Source organism: Macaca nemestrina, chromosome 16 (genome assembly GCF_043159975.1).
Source record: "Macaca nemestrina isolate mMacNem1 chromosome 16, mMacNem.hap1, whole genome shotgun sequence".
NCBI classification, from domain to species: domain Eukaryota; kingdom Metazoa; phylum Chordata; class Mammalia; order Primates; family Cercopithecidae; genus Macaca; species Macaca nemestrina.
The window spans coordinates 67381197-67393879 of record NC_092140.1 but is presented as its reverse complement, the minus strand read 5'-3'; the positions used below and the strand labels follow the sequence as shown (position 1 = coordinate 67393879).

At 37.1% G+C, this 12683-nt stretch overlaps 1 long non-coding RNA gene across 1 annotated transcript in view; it reads right to left on the bottom strand.

Moving 5' to 3' along the window:
- LOC105485584 (uncharacterized) overlaps positions 1-10195 on the bottom strand; it is a 127836-nt gene extending 117641 nt beyond the window's left edge. The window contains exons 1-2 of the long non-coding RNA XR_011614757.1: positions 10068-10195; positions 8787-8879 (exon numbers count right to left, since the gene is read on the bottom strand). This is a non-coding gene — a long non-coding RNA (uncharacterized lncRNA). The remainder of the gene's footprint in view (positions 1-8786; positions 8880-10067) is intronic.
- Positions 10196-12683: the final 2488 nt, after the last annotated feature.

Below are 12683 nucleotides of genomic sequence, written 5' to 3'. Positions count from 1 at the left end.
ATTTCTTAGGCCAAAGATGGTAAGAGCAAAAAATTATAACAACAGCAAACAACCCACAAAATACCACTATGAATAACAATTAAATAACAATTTATACCTACAGTAAAACTAAGAAAAAAATAAGTAGATAATGAATGGAAACAACCATCATTGCTATTTATTGAACATCATTCCAGACAGCTTATATATAGGCTATCTACATAAGAGGAAATAAGGAAGAGAGGGAGGGAGGACAAGAAAAGAAAGAAAAAGGAAGGAGAAAAGGAGAAGAGAAGGATGAAGAGAAGGGGAAAGAAGGGAGGGAGGGAGGAAAGGAGGAAGGGAAGGATGGAAAGGAAGGGAAGGAAGGAAGGAAGGAAAACTCTATGAAACTGGAATCATACCAATGTTACTTTTAGCAAACAAACATTAAAGTTCCTTTGAATTTACCAGAAGCCTAAAATTTTTCTTATCACAATAGATATTCATATTTTAAATTTTAAGAATTTAGTTCAAAATTTTGAAAAGGTTGGAATGATTGTACAATTTAACATGGGTTAACTTAGACCCTTAACCTGTGTTAACTGTTGCCCTGCTATAAAAGATGAAGAAATGGGGCCGGGTGCGGTGGCTCACGCCTGTAATCCCAGCACTTTGGGAGGCCAAGGTGGGCGGATTACGAGGTCAGGAGATCAAGACCATCCTGGCTAAACCCCGTCTCTACTGAAAATACAAAAAATTAGCCGGGTTTGGTGGCAGGCACCTGTAGTCCCAGCTACTTGGGAGGCTGAAGTAGGAGAATGGCGTGAACCCAGGAGGCGGAGCTTGCAGCGAGCCGAGATCGCACCACTGCACTCCAGCCTGGGCAACAGAGCGAGACACCGTCTCAAAAAAAAAAAAAAAAGGAAGAAATTAATACACTTCCAATGCTTTCCACCTTCTAATTTTTTTACTTGTATTTGATTACTTTGCCAAGATTTATAACAGTTCCCTACCACATTTCCCGCTGGCTCAGTCCAGCCATAATCACCCTTCTGTTATTCCCTAACCCTACCAATATCATTCGTGCCTTAGATTCCTTTCACTTGCTTCTCCTTATTCCTAGCACATTCTGCCCCCCAAATATTTTCCAGGCTGGCATCTTCTTGTCTTTCAGGTCTCAGCTCAAATGTCGTCCTCTCAGAGAGGCCTCCCTCACCAACGGAGCCTCAAGATAAACTCAACATATTACTTTGTTCTAATTTCTCTAGAGAATTTATCGCTATTAGAAATCCCCTTCCCCAGCACTTTAATTTCTGTCTTCCCACACTATCATGTAAATTTCATAACAAAATGAATATTTTGTTCACTACTGCTATTCAGAACTGCAACACTATGGAGGAGATCTGTATTTTGCTTTAGATTGAAGGCTTGTGTCAGAATCCAGAAACTCTCTTCTCTCTCAAGCTAGGTATCAAGGATTTGGGAGATATGCTTAATATTTGGCAGTTTAGGGTTGTTTCACTATTCTTATTATACTGCAAATCATTTTTTAAAAGTTTACCTCTATTTTTCTTTTTGTTATTATTGCTGTATTTAAAGCATTTTGATAGAGGACATTTAACTAAAATTCTTCTATGTCAACATTATCAATTTGTATTCCATGCACATTTACACAGTAAATATTTCCATTTTTCTCTTCAGTTACTTGTGTAAAACTGAAGTTGAAAGGAAGAAATGATAAAAGAAGATAAGCAGTGTAACCTACCACCACCATGGTTAGTTGCAGATGCCTTTGAGTCTAATGAACATATAGCCTTTCCTCTGTTAAAAAAAATGAATAGGCAGACTCATAAATGCAGTTCCCTAAAAGCCCATTCATAGGCTCTTTTGAGAACCATGAACCAGACTTAAGAAAACCTCAGTGAATGCGGATTTTAGGTTTGATTTTTTCAACATTTGAACCTCTGCTCTTTCCCTTTCCCAATGTAAACATAATAAATTCTTCAATAATCTAAATGATTTAAACCAAAATAAACTGCACCACCTCCTACCTGAAATTATTTATCTAATTATATCTATGACAGTATGTTACTGTTGGTAAAGTGTTAAGAACAGTGCCTGCCATATATTGAACACTATATAAATGTTAGACTAATATATTAAACAAATTAAACTGTTTTGAAACGACTCTGATCCTCTTGTTAACTGCTAAAAACCTATTGATGTTACATGGCATAATTGCTAGTAGAACAAAATACACGTCCCAGTAGCTGTCTCCCAAATGCACAATAGTATGAAAAGAAAGAGCACGAACTACGTTGACACAGATCTGTGGAAGATGTTTTGGCTATAATGGCAAAGATGGGAAGAAATGTGAGCAGCAACTATCTAGATTTCTCTGAACCTTTTCCAGTTCCCCAAGAGTAGAACTGCTGTCTTTTCCCAGTCCAGGGTTTCTAATTTCTTGGTTCTTCTTCCAAGCAGTCATGGTGATGATGAGTAGCAGGGTAGTAAGGTAGATAGAGAATTCATCCCATTATGAACTGCTTAACAAAGGGCTATGTTCTGAGAAATGCATCGTTAGGTGATTTTGTCATGCAAATGTCACAGAATGTGCTTACACAACCCTAAGCTGTATATCCTACTACATGCCTAAGCTATAGGGTATAGTTTATTACTCCTAGGCTACAAACCTGTACAGAATATTATTGTACTGAATGCTGTAGGTAATTTTAACACAATGGTAAGTATTTCAGTGTCTAAATATAGAAAAGGTATAGTAAAAATATGGTTTTATAATCTTAGGGGACCACCATCCTAGATGCAGTTTGGCATTGACCAAAATGTTGTTATAATGCACATGATTGATATGGTAAGAGTGAGTAGGAGTAGCAATGGACCAGCAGTACCTGGAAATTCTCTTGTGCACACTATCTCATTAATCTGTTTATACAAAAGTAATATTGTTTCCATTAATTACATAAGTTGATAATATGATTATCACAAATGATAATATGCCAAATACCCCAACTTGATGTGTATTCTATGCTTGTAACAAAATATCACTAGTACCCCATAGATAAGCAAAATATTATTTATCAATTTAAAAAAAACCTGCTTCAGTATCCAGCAACTTTGTTAGGTTAAGAGAATGTCACTATGTAGATTGAGAAGTTGCAAGTTTCAACATTTTATATAGTTTTTATATGAGAATTATAATAGTGAAGGGTATAATTATTTTTCAACTAATATTATATTCTAAAAGCAATTATAAAAGGTAGAAAAAGTAAGCAAATCAACTTTTTTTTTTTTTTGAGACGGAGTCTTGCTCTGTCACCGAGGCTAGAGTGCATTGGCTCACTGCAAGCTCCACCTCCCGGGTTCACTCCATTCTCCTGCCTCAGCCTCCTGAGTAGCTGGGACTACAGGCGCCAACCACCATGCCCGGCTAATTTTTTTTATTTTTAGTAGAGATGGGGTTTCACCATGTTAGCCAGGATGGTCTCGATCTCCTGACCTCGTGACTGGCCCACCTCAGCCTCCCAAAGTGCTGGTATTATGTGTGTGAGCCACCTCGCCTGGCCAGCTAATTGATTTTTTAAAGGTAAACTCACCAATGGGCTTTTAATTTTTATTTTTTGTTTTAATGAGGAGATAAAATGTTAGAAACTTCTAAGTGGAGAGATGTTGAGAAAGAAGTGTGGGTCAGAGAGGCAAATCTTTAGGTCATATTGAAGAGTGAGAGACCAGACTAGGAGAGATGTGGCTGAATTGAGGAAGGATTTGCATTACTTTAACCTAAGTGTAAGGGCACTCAATAACAAGAAATACTCTCACCAAAGAAGTTCAAGTTATCGATCAAAATTGCACTGAAGTTTGCCTTGTCAATAGGACTTTATGACAATGGCATTATAATTAAAATCAAAACATGCAAATTTCTTAGGGGAGGGTGGGCACCTAATTATTTCCATTTTGGAGGAAGTCTGTAGGTAATCTGGGAGGATTTTGTCCATTTATCATTCCTATGTATTGAAAACATTTCAACTTCTCTCTTGTAGCTGCTTTAAAATATACAATACACTGTTGCTTACTATAGTCATTTTACTCTGCTAGCAAACATGAGAACTTATACTTTCTATCCAACTGCACGTTTGTTCCCATTAGCCAATCCCTCTTCATCCTTTGCTCCTACCTACACACTGTTTCTAGTCTCTAGTATCTATCCTTCTACTTTCTCTCTTCATAAGATCAATATTTTAGCTCCCACATATAAATGAGAACATGTGAAATTTGTCTTTCTGTGTATGTCTTATTTCATTTAACATAATGGCTTCCAGTTCTATCCATGTTGCTTAAGCATATCTTTTGACCACTATAGACAGATTTGCTCTTTTTCTTTGTTCTATTGTTTCTCACATACAAAAAATCCTAAAATTTCTTCTAAGATGGTCAATATACCCTCATATGGCAGCTTAGATGTTGACCATACCACCCAAACGAGAGGAGCCCTTCCTATATATCTCTAGATCATAAAAAATCTTTGTTTCTATGTGGCTATACTACCTCTCTGGCTATCAGTCACTTAGGGTTATTGCACTAATATGCAATAGAGATATGAGAGGGATTTGTAACTGACAGATGCATTAGGACTAGATTGTGCCTCAGCCCAACTCCTCCTTGAGCCCAGATTTGTACAGTAATATTTTGTCTAAACAATCCAGACATATAATCCATGTGACATTCTGCAACACTGCCAACCTCTATCCTAGATGAGTTACCACCATTAGTAGAGCACATAAAATAATGCAAAATAAGCCCTTTTTGTGTAAAAGAGTTACACAAAACTCAGCAATGACCACACACAACCACCACCATATGTGAAACTCTAATATTGCAAAACAATACAGCTAAGACACTGCCTGCATTTTCATATTATACCTCTTATTCTCTTTATTCACTCAAATAAACTGTATGTGACCATATTTATTCAATCATCAGAAAACTAATGAGAGTATAAATGTAGCCAGCCATAAAAAATAAATGCCCAACAGCCAATGTAGGTTATGTATTAAGATGTGGGTCCTCTCAAGGCAGGTTATTTCTGTAGGGACTTCATCCTCACAAATTCTCAAGCATCTATGGTGTTACACAACAGATTGCTCTGTCAGGGCTTCTGCCTCTGAATTCCAGGTGTGCTCAATTTTGCATCTGTTACTTCACAAATGCATCAGACTTGAACGGCAAACCATATGGCTTCCTTTACTGGACCTACTTTCAATCACAAATATGCACAAATTATCAGTACAGAGGCTGGTGCCATCTGAAAATGCCAAGAGTGAATGGTGTTGGGTTGGGTGCACAGACATAACTCAACATGAGTTTACAACAGCCCTGAACGGACTGCTGGGTGCTTCCCAGCTGACCCTGATCTGTGCTATCTGGATAACAAATGTGCACATTTAGAATAGCCTGTTTAGTTACTGCTCTGAGCTGGGGATCAAACAAGTTACAAACAGCCCTAAGTCCGAATACAGTAGTGACACGCAGCAATGGTATCATTATCAGGCAATAATTCTATGCCTATCACTGACTCCCACTGGCAATAAAAATGACAGCCTGTAGCAAAGTGGCTAGTAACAGACACTAGCAAGGGGATAGCAAATTACAGTAAGTACCATGATTATATCTTCAATTAGCATTGTGTGTGAATGTTGAGTCCATGTGTGTGTCTGCGTGTGTGTATAAGCATCCCAGCGATGAAGTGTGAATGTGCGTCTCTGGTCACTAATCCTCTAGCAAAGAATAATTAAGTAAAAACACAAACAAACAAAAATAAACCAAGAATGTTCATATTTTAAAATTGTTTTCTGGCACTGCTAGCTGATGAGCTATTATGAAGCGCGTTTTCACTGCACAGCACTTCTTTTTATAACACAGTCATGGATCTCCAAACATTCCCTCAGGACGAGATACTTCTTAAGAATGGAACTCTCTGAAAGTCAAAAATACTAAAACACTCCTATATACTCCCTCACACAATGGAAAAGTGTTCAGAGACGAAGATCTACTTAAAATTTCTAAACAAGGAGAGAATAGAAATTTTTTGACCCTGCATATTCATAATACCTTAAGAAAGACTTTTGTTGAAGTGGTTGTTATATTTTTACATCAAGGGTTTATCATAAACACTGCTTGAGGCAATCTCAGATTATAAGGGTTTTCTTACACAAAGAAAACAAAAATTCATGCTGCTCCACTGGCACTTATCTAAATTCTATATTTACTTTACAAATAGTAAAATGTCAACAGGCAAAAGTGTAAAAGACAGCCACAAATTAACATTATTTAACAACATTCAGAACCAGTCTAATTTTATAATGATTAGAAAAAGGTTACAAACATTTAACACAAAGAAAAATAAGAGATCTGAAAATTCAAAATTGAAACCAAAGCTAACACTATTGGAAATGTTACTGTGTTGTTCATTTAAGCTTCTAAGTCCTTTGACTGGTGATATAAGCTTAGTGCAAATCAAAGCAAAAAGTAGCGTAGCATCAAAGTTTGCTCACATCATCTGGCTTTCTCAATTTCTCCCTGCTTCCTAGTGTGAGGCTGGCTGTATTCCAAAGTTATTTACTTTCTTGTTTCAACTTAGGCAATGAATTCTACAGTCAAGAGCATCATATGCTTTCTTTCTTTTAGCCAATTGTATTGATTTAGTTCTTTCTCATTGGCAGATAAATTCAGCTTATGTAGCAGCAATTAACCAAAGGGAGCATTAACAAGATCCACGAGATATACGGAGTTTGTTTAAGCCCCCTGGACTATCCTTAAAATCTGACTTTAAGACTATTTTTCATTTATGCAAGACCAGAATCTCACTTGCCCCACCTCATTAATCTTTAATGCAATATATGATTTATAGCTATTGGTGTAATTTTCATAAGCATGAATCCTACCATTATTAAAGTGACTTAAATTTTAAAAAAATAGCCACTATGTTTGGGGGTCAAAGATTTAATAGATGTTCACAACCCTCACCCATGAAAAATCAGGTCATAAGAGAGTGTGGTTCTAGGACTCCTGAAACAGGGAATCCACAATAAGGAATCACATAAAATATTGCTTTGTAACAGGTTTAGGTTTGCATATGTTAACTTATTCTATGTGATTGTCCCACCTCCAGCCAATTTACTAGTTACCATTACTTATGCAGGAATAAACTAAATAGAATAGTACAAAGTAGATTCTTTGGCCATGTTGGGACTAAAATAATGGGTTAAACCAAGGGTCAAAGAGAAGAATTTGCTGCCATGGCCTTAATAATGGGTATTATTCAGATTATTAACTATTGGGCCATTATGATTTAATAAATAATATTTACACCATGTCTTAATATTACCCCATCCTAAGATTGCTAAATTTGTCATTTGTTTATCTGAGTAGACAAATTTTCTCTCTATGTACCTGGATTTTAAGAATTCCTTCTAGCAAAGAGCTGTAAAATCACAAACAATATGCAGCATCCAACTTAATTGACACTCCTATTTCTAAATTACAAGAAAGATAATCTTATCTAGGAATTTGACCTCCACAAAATTGATATAATATACATCTTTGGCATTCTCAATAGATATATCCTCAGAATTGTATAATCCTCAAAATTATGAATTTTTCTAATTGAGAAACAGATTCTGGGCAGCTGGCTAGGTTTCCTCACCAGTATATTAAACCTACCTAATTTCCAGCCTTGCAGCCATATAACTGAAATTCATATTGGCACTCCCAAGGGTCATATCATTTAATGTCTTTAGGAAGTAGATATGTTTACAGACATTGGGATCCCTCAAGAAATGTCAGAACCATAAATGCTCAGTTTACTTATGCCAATTGTTGCAAAAACCCTAAACTTAATAATCTTTGCTTTTGGTAGGAGAAAATAGACTTTTAATGTTAAAGCAACAATTATTTAAACATGCTCAGTAGTAAATGTTCAGCAAAGTTTGATGAATTTCTATTGAAAGTTTATCTAAGTGTAACCTTTCATAGCCAACATAATGAATAGATAGATAGATAGATAGATAGATAGATAGATAGATAGATCCATGTGATATTTCTATACATTGTTTTGAAATCTTTTAAAAATAACCTGCAAAGGAAGAAGTGGATAAGGTTAATGTATTATAAAACTCAGGAAAGAAGAAAAGGATAAGTTACACTGAATGAGAATGAAGTAGTTAATCAGGTAACACCTAATTTTACCTAGAGAGAAAAAAGTAAAGGAAACAAAGAGAAAACTACAAAATAAACTATCATTAAGAAAAGAATGAAAGCAAGAATTTCAGCATAATCATGTGCTAATAAAGTGATCAGATAATAAAACAGGGTTATCAAAGGTAAAAGATAAAAGAGCAGGACATGAAAATCAGTATATTTAAATTTTCAACCACTTAATGATTGAATCATTGAGCTGCCACTGTTAGGAACCCAGTCCTTAGAACAAGAATGATTTCGTGTTCAACAAGAAACAGACTTGTGATCTGACGCCACAAGGAACTGCTCCGTATTTGCAAAATTCTGAGAACAATAGTTGTTGTCATGTGGAGACTGCTGGTTGTACCCCCCCAATAGCTGTTCTCTTCTTCCTTAATACTTCCTTCTCCCTCCAAATTTTTGCTGGGTACCTTGCCACTGAAAATATTTCAATTTTCCCAGCTTCCCATGCTGTTAGGTACAACCATGGCTTTAGATTCACCAAATGGGATATAAGGATAAGTCACATAGTGGTTTCTAAATGCTTTAATTAAGAGGCAGCTGATGCCTACCTTTATCCCTTTTTGATTTGCTCTTTCTCCTTGCTTTCTGAATGCTGATGGGCTGACAAAAGCTGGACTAACCCTTGTTCTCCGTCAGGTGATCTGAACAATAGAAGACACAAAAAACAGTAGAACAAGACAGAGGAAATCTGAGTCCTGATACCATACCTGCCCTAAGCTATCTACCTCTAGACTATGACCTGAAAATAAATGTATTTCCCTCTTGTCTAAGCCACTGCTAATTTTTGTTTTGTTCTGTTTTATTTGTTTAATCTCTAAGAGCTGTCCCTAATCTTTTCTGAAACCTGCTGATATTCATAACCCTTGCAATTGCTGACAATTAGTTATTTAGACAGTGATCTCAAGCAAGTACATGTCTGTTGTTTAGGAAAAGAAGCTAGGCTTACAAAATTGGCTTTTTATCAATATCTCTGCCTTCTACAGGAAATAGTTCTACCAGTCTGAATTTTCAGGCTTTCTCCACCAGTGACTAATTCTGGTAACAACCTGACTTGAATTGGCCACGTTTATTTCTTGGTCAGAATTAACATGGGGAAGGTCTCTGTTCATTCCTGGTCTAGTCTCTTCATTCTGTCTATGAGAGAAAGAAAAAAAAAAAAAAAAAGGGACATTAACCTTCAGACTCCCAAGCAAGAATAAGGGAATAAGGTAAGTCAGGTTCCACATTTTGCTCTTGCAACTGGATTTCGAAATTCAGGAGAGTGGGGATGGAGAAGGAGGTCCATTTTGGTCTCAAGACCAAGCCCAATTCTGCAGTTGAGCTAAACTGAATAGGACAGTTATTTTAAACTCATCCTGCCTTGCTGTGATAGTTCTCAACTTAGATAAGAGTCTTGAGAAGAAGAGGAGTGAGTGATTAGACTAGCCCAGGAGTAATATTATGAGCTGCCCCACAGTATAGCGGCAAGGTCATATCAGGTATATGATTAGTCCTTAATTCTCAGGTTCTATATATTTGTCCATTTAAAATAATTATGATTTTATAAAAATTGTATGCTTTTCTTCTTCCTCTTTGGGTCTGTGGTTTAAAAAATTATATCAAATAAAACAACACACAAAAGTATCACCACTGTATATATTAGTTATCTGAGCTTCAGATAAAGCACAACAAAATAGCACAATTTTCAATTCACTGAGCAGTGTCTTCAGTGATATTAATAGGAATGCAATGCCCAGGGAAACAAGTGTCACACTCCAGGCATTTTTGTTTTGTTTTGAACATACATTCAACACCTTATATATGTCTAAGAAGCATGCCAGGGAATAAACCTTATACAGCAGACAGTAGTTACATGTTATCACATTCCAGTAGATGGAAAAATCCGGAGTTGTGTACCATTACAGAGTACCATGCCAAGCTATACTGAACCCTGAGACAAAAGAAAAAAAATCAGTTATACTGTTGCTGCCTTTACTTAAAATTTTGATAGTTTGTTTATTATGAATTTTTTGCACTAAATTTTGATTTTGTATATATTGCATTAAAATATTATCTTGGCCAGGTGCACCAGCTCATGAATGTAATCCCAGCACTTTGGGCAGCTGAGGCGGGTGGATCACAAGGTCAGGAGATCGAGACTATCCTGGTCAACATGGTGAAATCCCGTCTCTACTAAAAATACAAAAATTAGCTGGATATGGTGGCGTGAACCTGTAATCTCAGCTACTCAGTAGGCTGAGGTAGGCTTATCACTTGAACCCGGGAGGCAGAGATTGCAGTGAGCCGAGATTGTGCCACTGCACTCCAGCCTGGGCAACAGAGGGAGACTCCGTCTCCAAAGGAAAAAAAAAAAAAAAAAAACCTTGATTGCTGAGTTTATTAGCTCCTCTTTTAAATTTGGAACTCAAGATGAAAGTGTATGAGGATCTATAAAATGATCTCGTGGGTTTCAGCCTAGTCCTAGCCTGCATTTCAGAACCTAGCAATGGCTATTTGTATGACTTCTGTCAAGCTCATCTGCATTTCCGAATCTTAGAACACCAGCAGTGTAATACCAGTTGATGCTTTTTTGCTTCACATTATTATATGATAATGAGGAAACGCCTGTGCCATGCATGATCTCTGAAGAGGTGGCATTAAATAACTTCAATCAGTCTTGTTGTTGCCCTAAAAAATACAAGTCCTTTACATTTGCTAGGCATGTTTATAGTCGGTCAAACTATCTGTGATAGGAGCTATGTGGTCACATCAAAAAGCTGCGAATCAGGTGAATAGTAAAAACGGCGAGCCCCTTTGGAGGGATTCTTCTTCTTTTTAAAAGGAAGGTGTGTAGAACTACTAAAACCTGCAGCTATTTAATAAGAACCAGCATCTGTACTTTGCTTGCTTCAAATTACACAGCATCATCCTAGTGCCAGTCCAGGGCTTCTTACATGCACTGATGCTGAAAGCAGAGACATAACAAAAGGCTGCACTAACACTTTTCTTTGCCTCCAGCAACCACTCAATGTTCTGTTTTATTTTATTTGGCTTTATTATTTGGCTTTTGGCTGACCACCTAAATGACCAGCCTGCAGCGACAGCAAACATGGATCCCTTTGGCGAGACTGATGAGACCACTCTATCAATCCTCATACACTCCACCTTGTGGTGACCACAAAGATGGGGTGAACCCCTCTTAAGGATCCACATACGGACCCACAACACAAGCACATACCTCTTTACAAGATGGCTGCTGTCTAGAGAGTAGAGATTGTTGGCAAAGAACAATGGGTATCTTTACAGAAAAAAAGCATTACCTAAACATAAGATTTTGTCAGGTAATGACCTCACAATTTTCAAAGTATCTCACAATTGCTGCCTGGTGGTGATTATAGGGTAGGATGCAGTGTACTTAGTATAAAGTCCAGATTAGGGCAGTGAGAGAGGTGAGGTGTCTGTCAGGACTGACATGCAATGAAAGATTATAAAAACCTGGTTTCTCCCAGCCTGACAATGAGCATAGTTAGAAAGAAACTTAATTGCACTATTTAAGATTAGGAAAGGTACAGGGGGAACAAAGTTATCAATTCCAAGCTTAAAATGCCATTGCACAATATGAGAATAAGTACTCATATGAATGGCGCAGCAAGAAAATTTAAAAACCAATAAAATGAAATACTTCTGCACACAGTGGAATTCAGTGCTGCAGGAGATCAGAGAGTCAAACGCAGTAGCTGTATTTTAAAAGGAGGCTGAATAATTTTATGACCACTGTAAAAAAGGAGACAGGCTTAAATTGCTGCAGGAGGTTAGAAATAAGGAAAAACTTTATAACTGAAAAGGCAGTGAGACTCTAGAGTGGGCATAATCTTAGTATTTTGATATGACACCTTTTTTAAAAAAAATTAAGATTTGTCACTCCTATTAGCCAAACCAGGGATCTGCTCAACCTTAAAGCCCATGACCCTTTGTTTTGCTCTGTGTTGTCCTGCCATCTTTTGTCTTTCAAGTTTATGGCATTGCCAAGGCAGTTTTCATGAACACTCTGGTGATCCTTTTCCCAGAATTCATGCACACCAAAGTGATTGGCCAGACGCTGTTTGCTTTGTACACAGATTCCTGAAACGTACTTTATGCCTTCAGTCTCTCCTCCACTTCAAATCACATTATAGCCCCAAGGAGTAATGGTGAGCAGACTTCAAACTACACACAGAAATTCCATTAGATTTCAAATCGGTTGCCTTAACCTCTTATGTACCGCAGACCACAATAATCCATCAGCACACGCTGGTTTAGCCACATTCTACCTGTTCTTAATAGCCAAGAGTGAGCCTCTAGATAAATTATGACTTTCATTCTGCTGACTGTTGATTGCTTCACATTCCCTACCAGATTATTCCTCGGTGGTGGTGCCCAAAATAATTCCTCACATTTTGTGTAACATTTCAGAAGCTACAGTACAT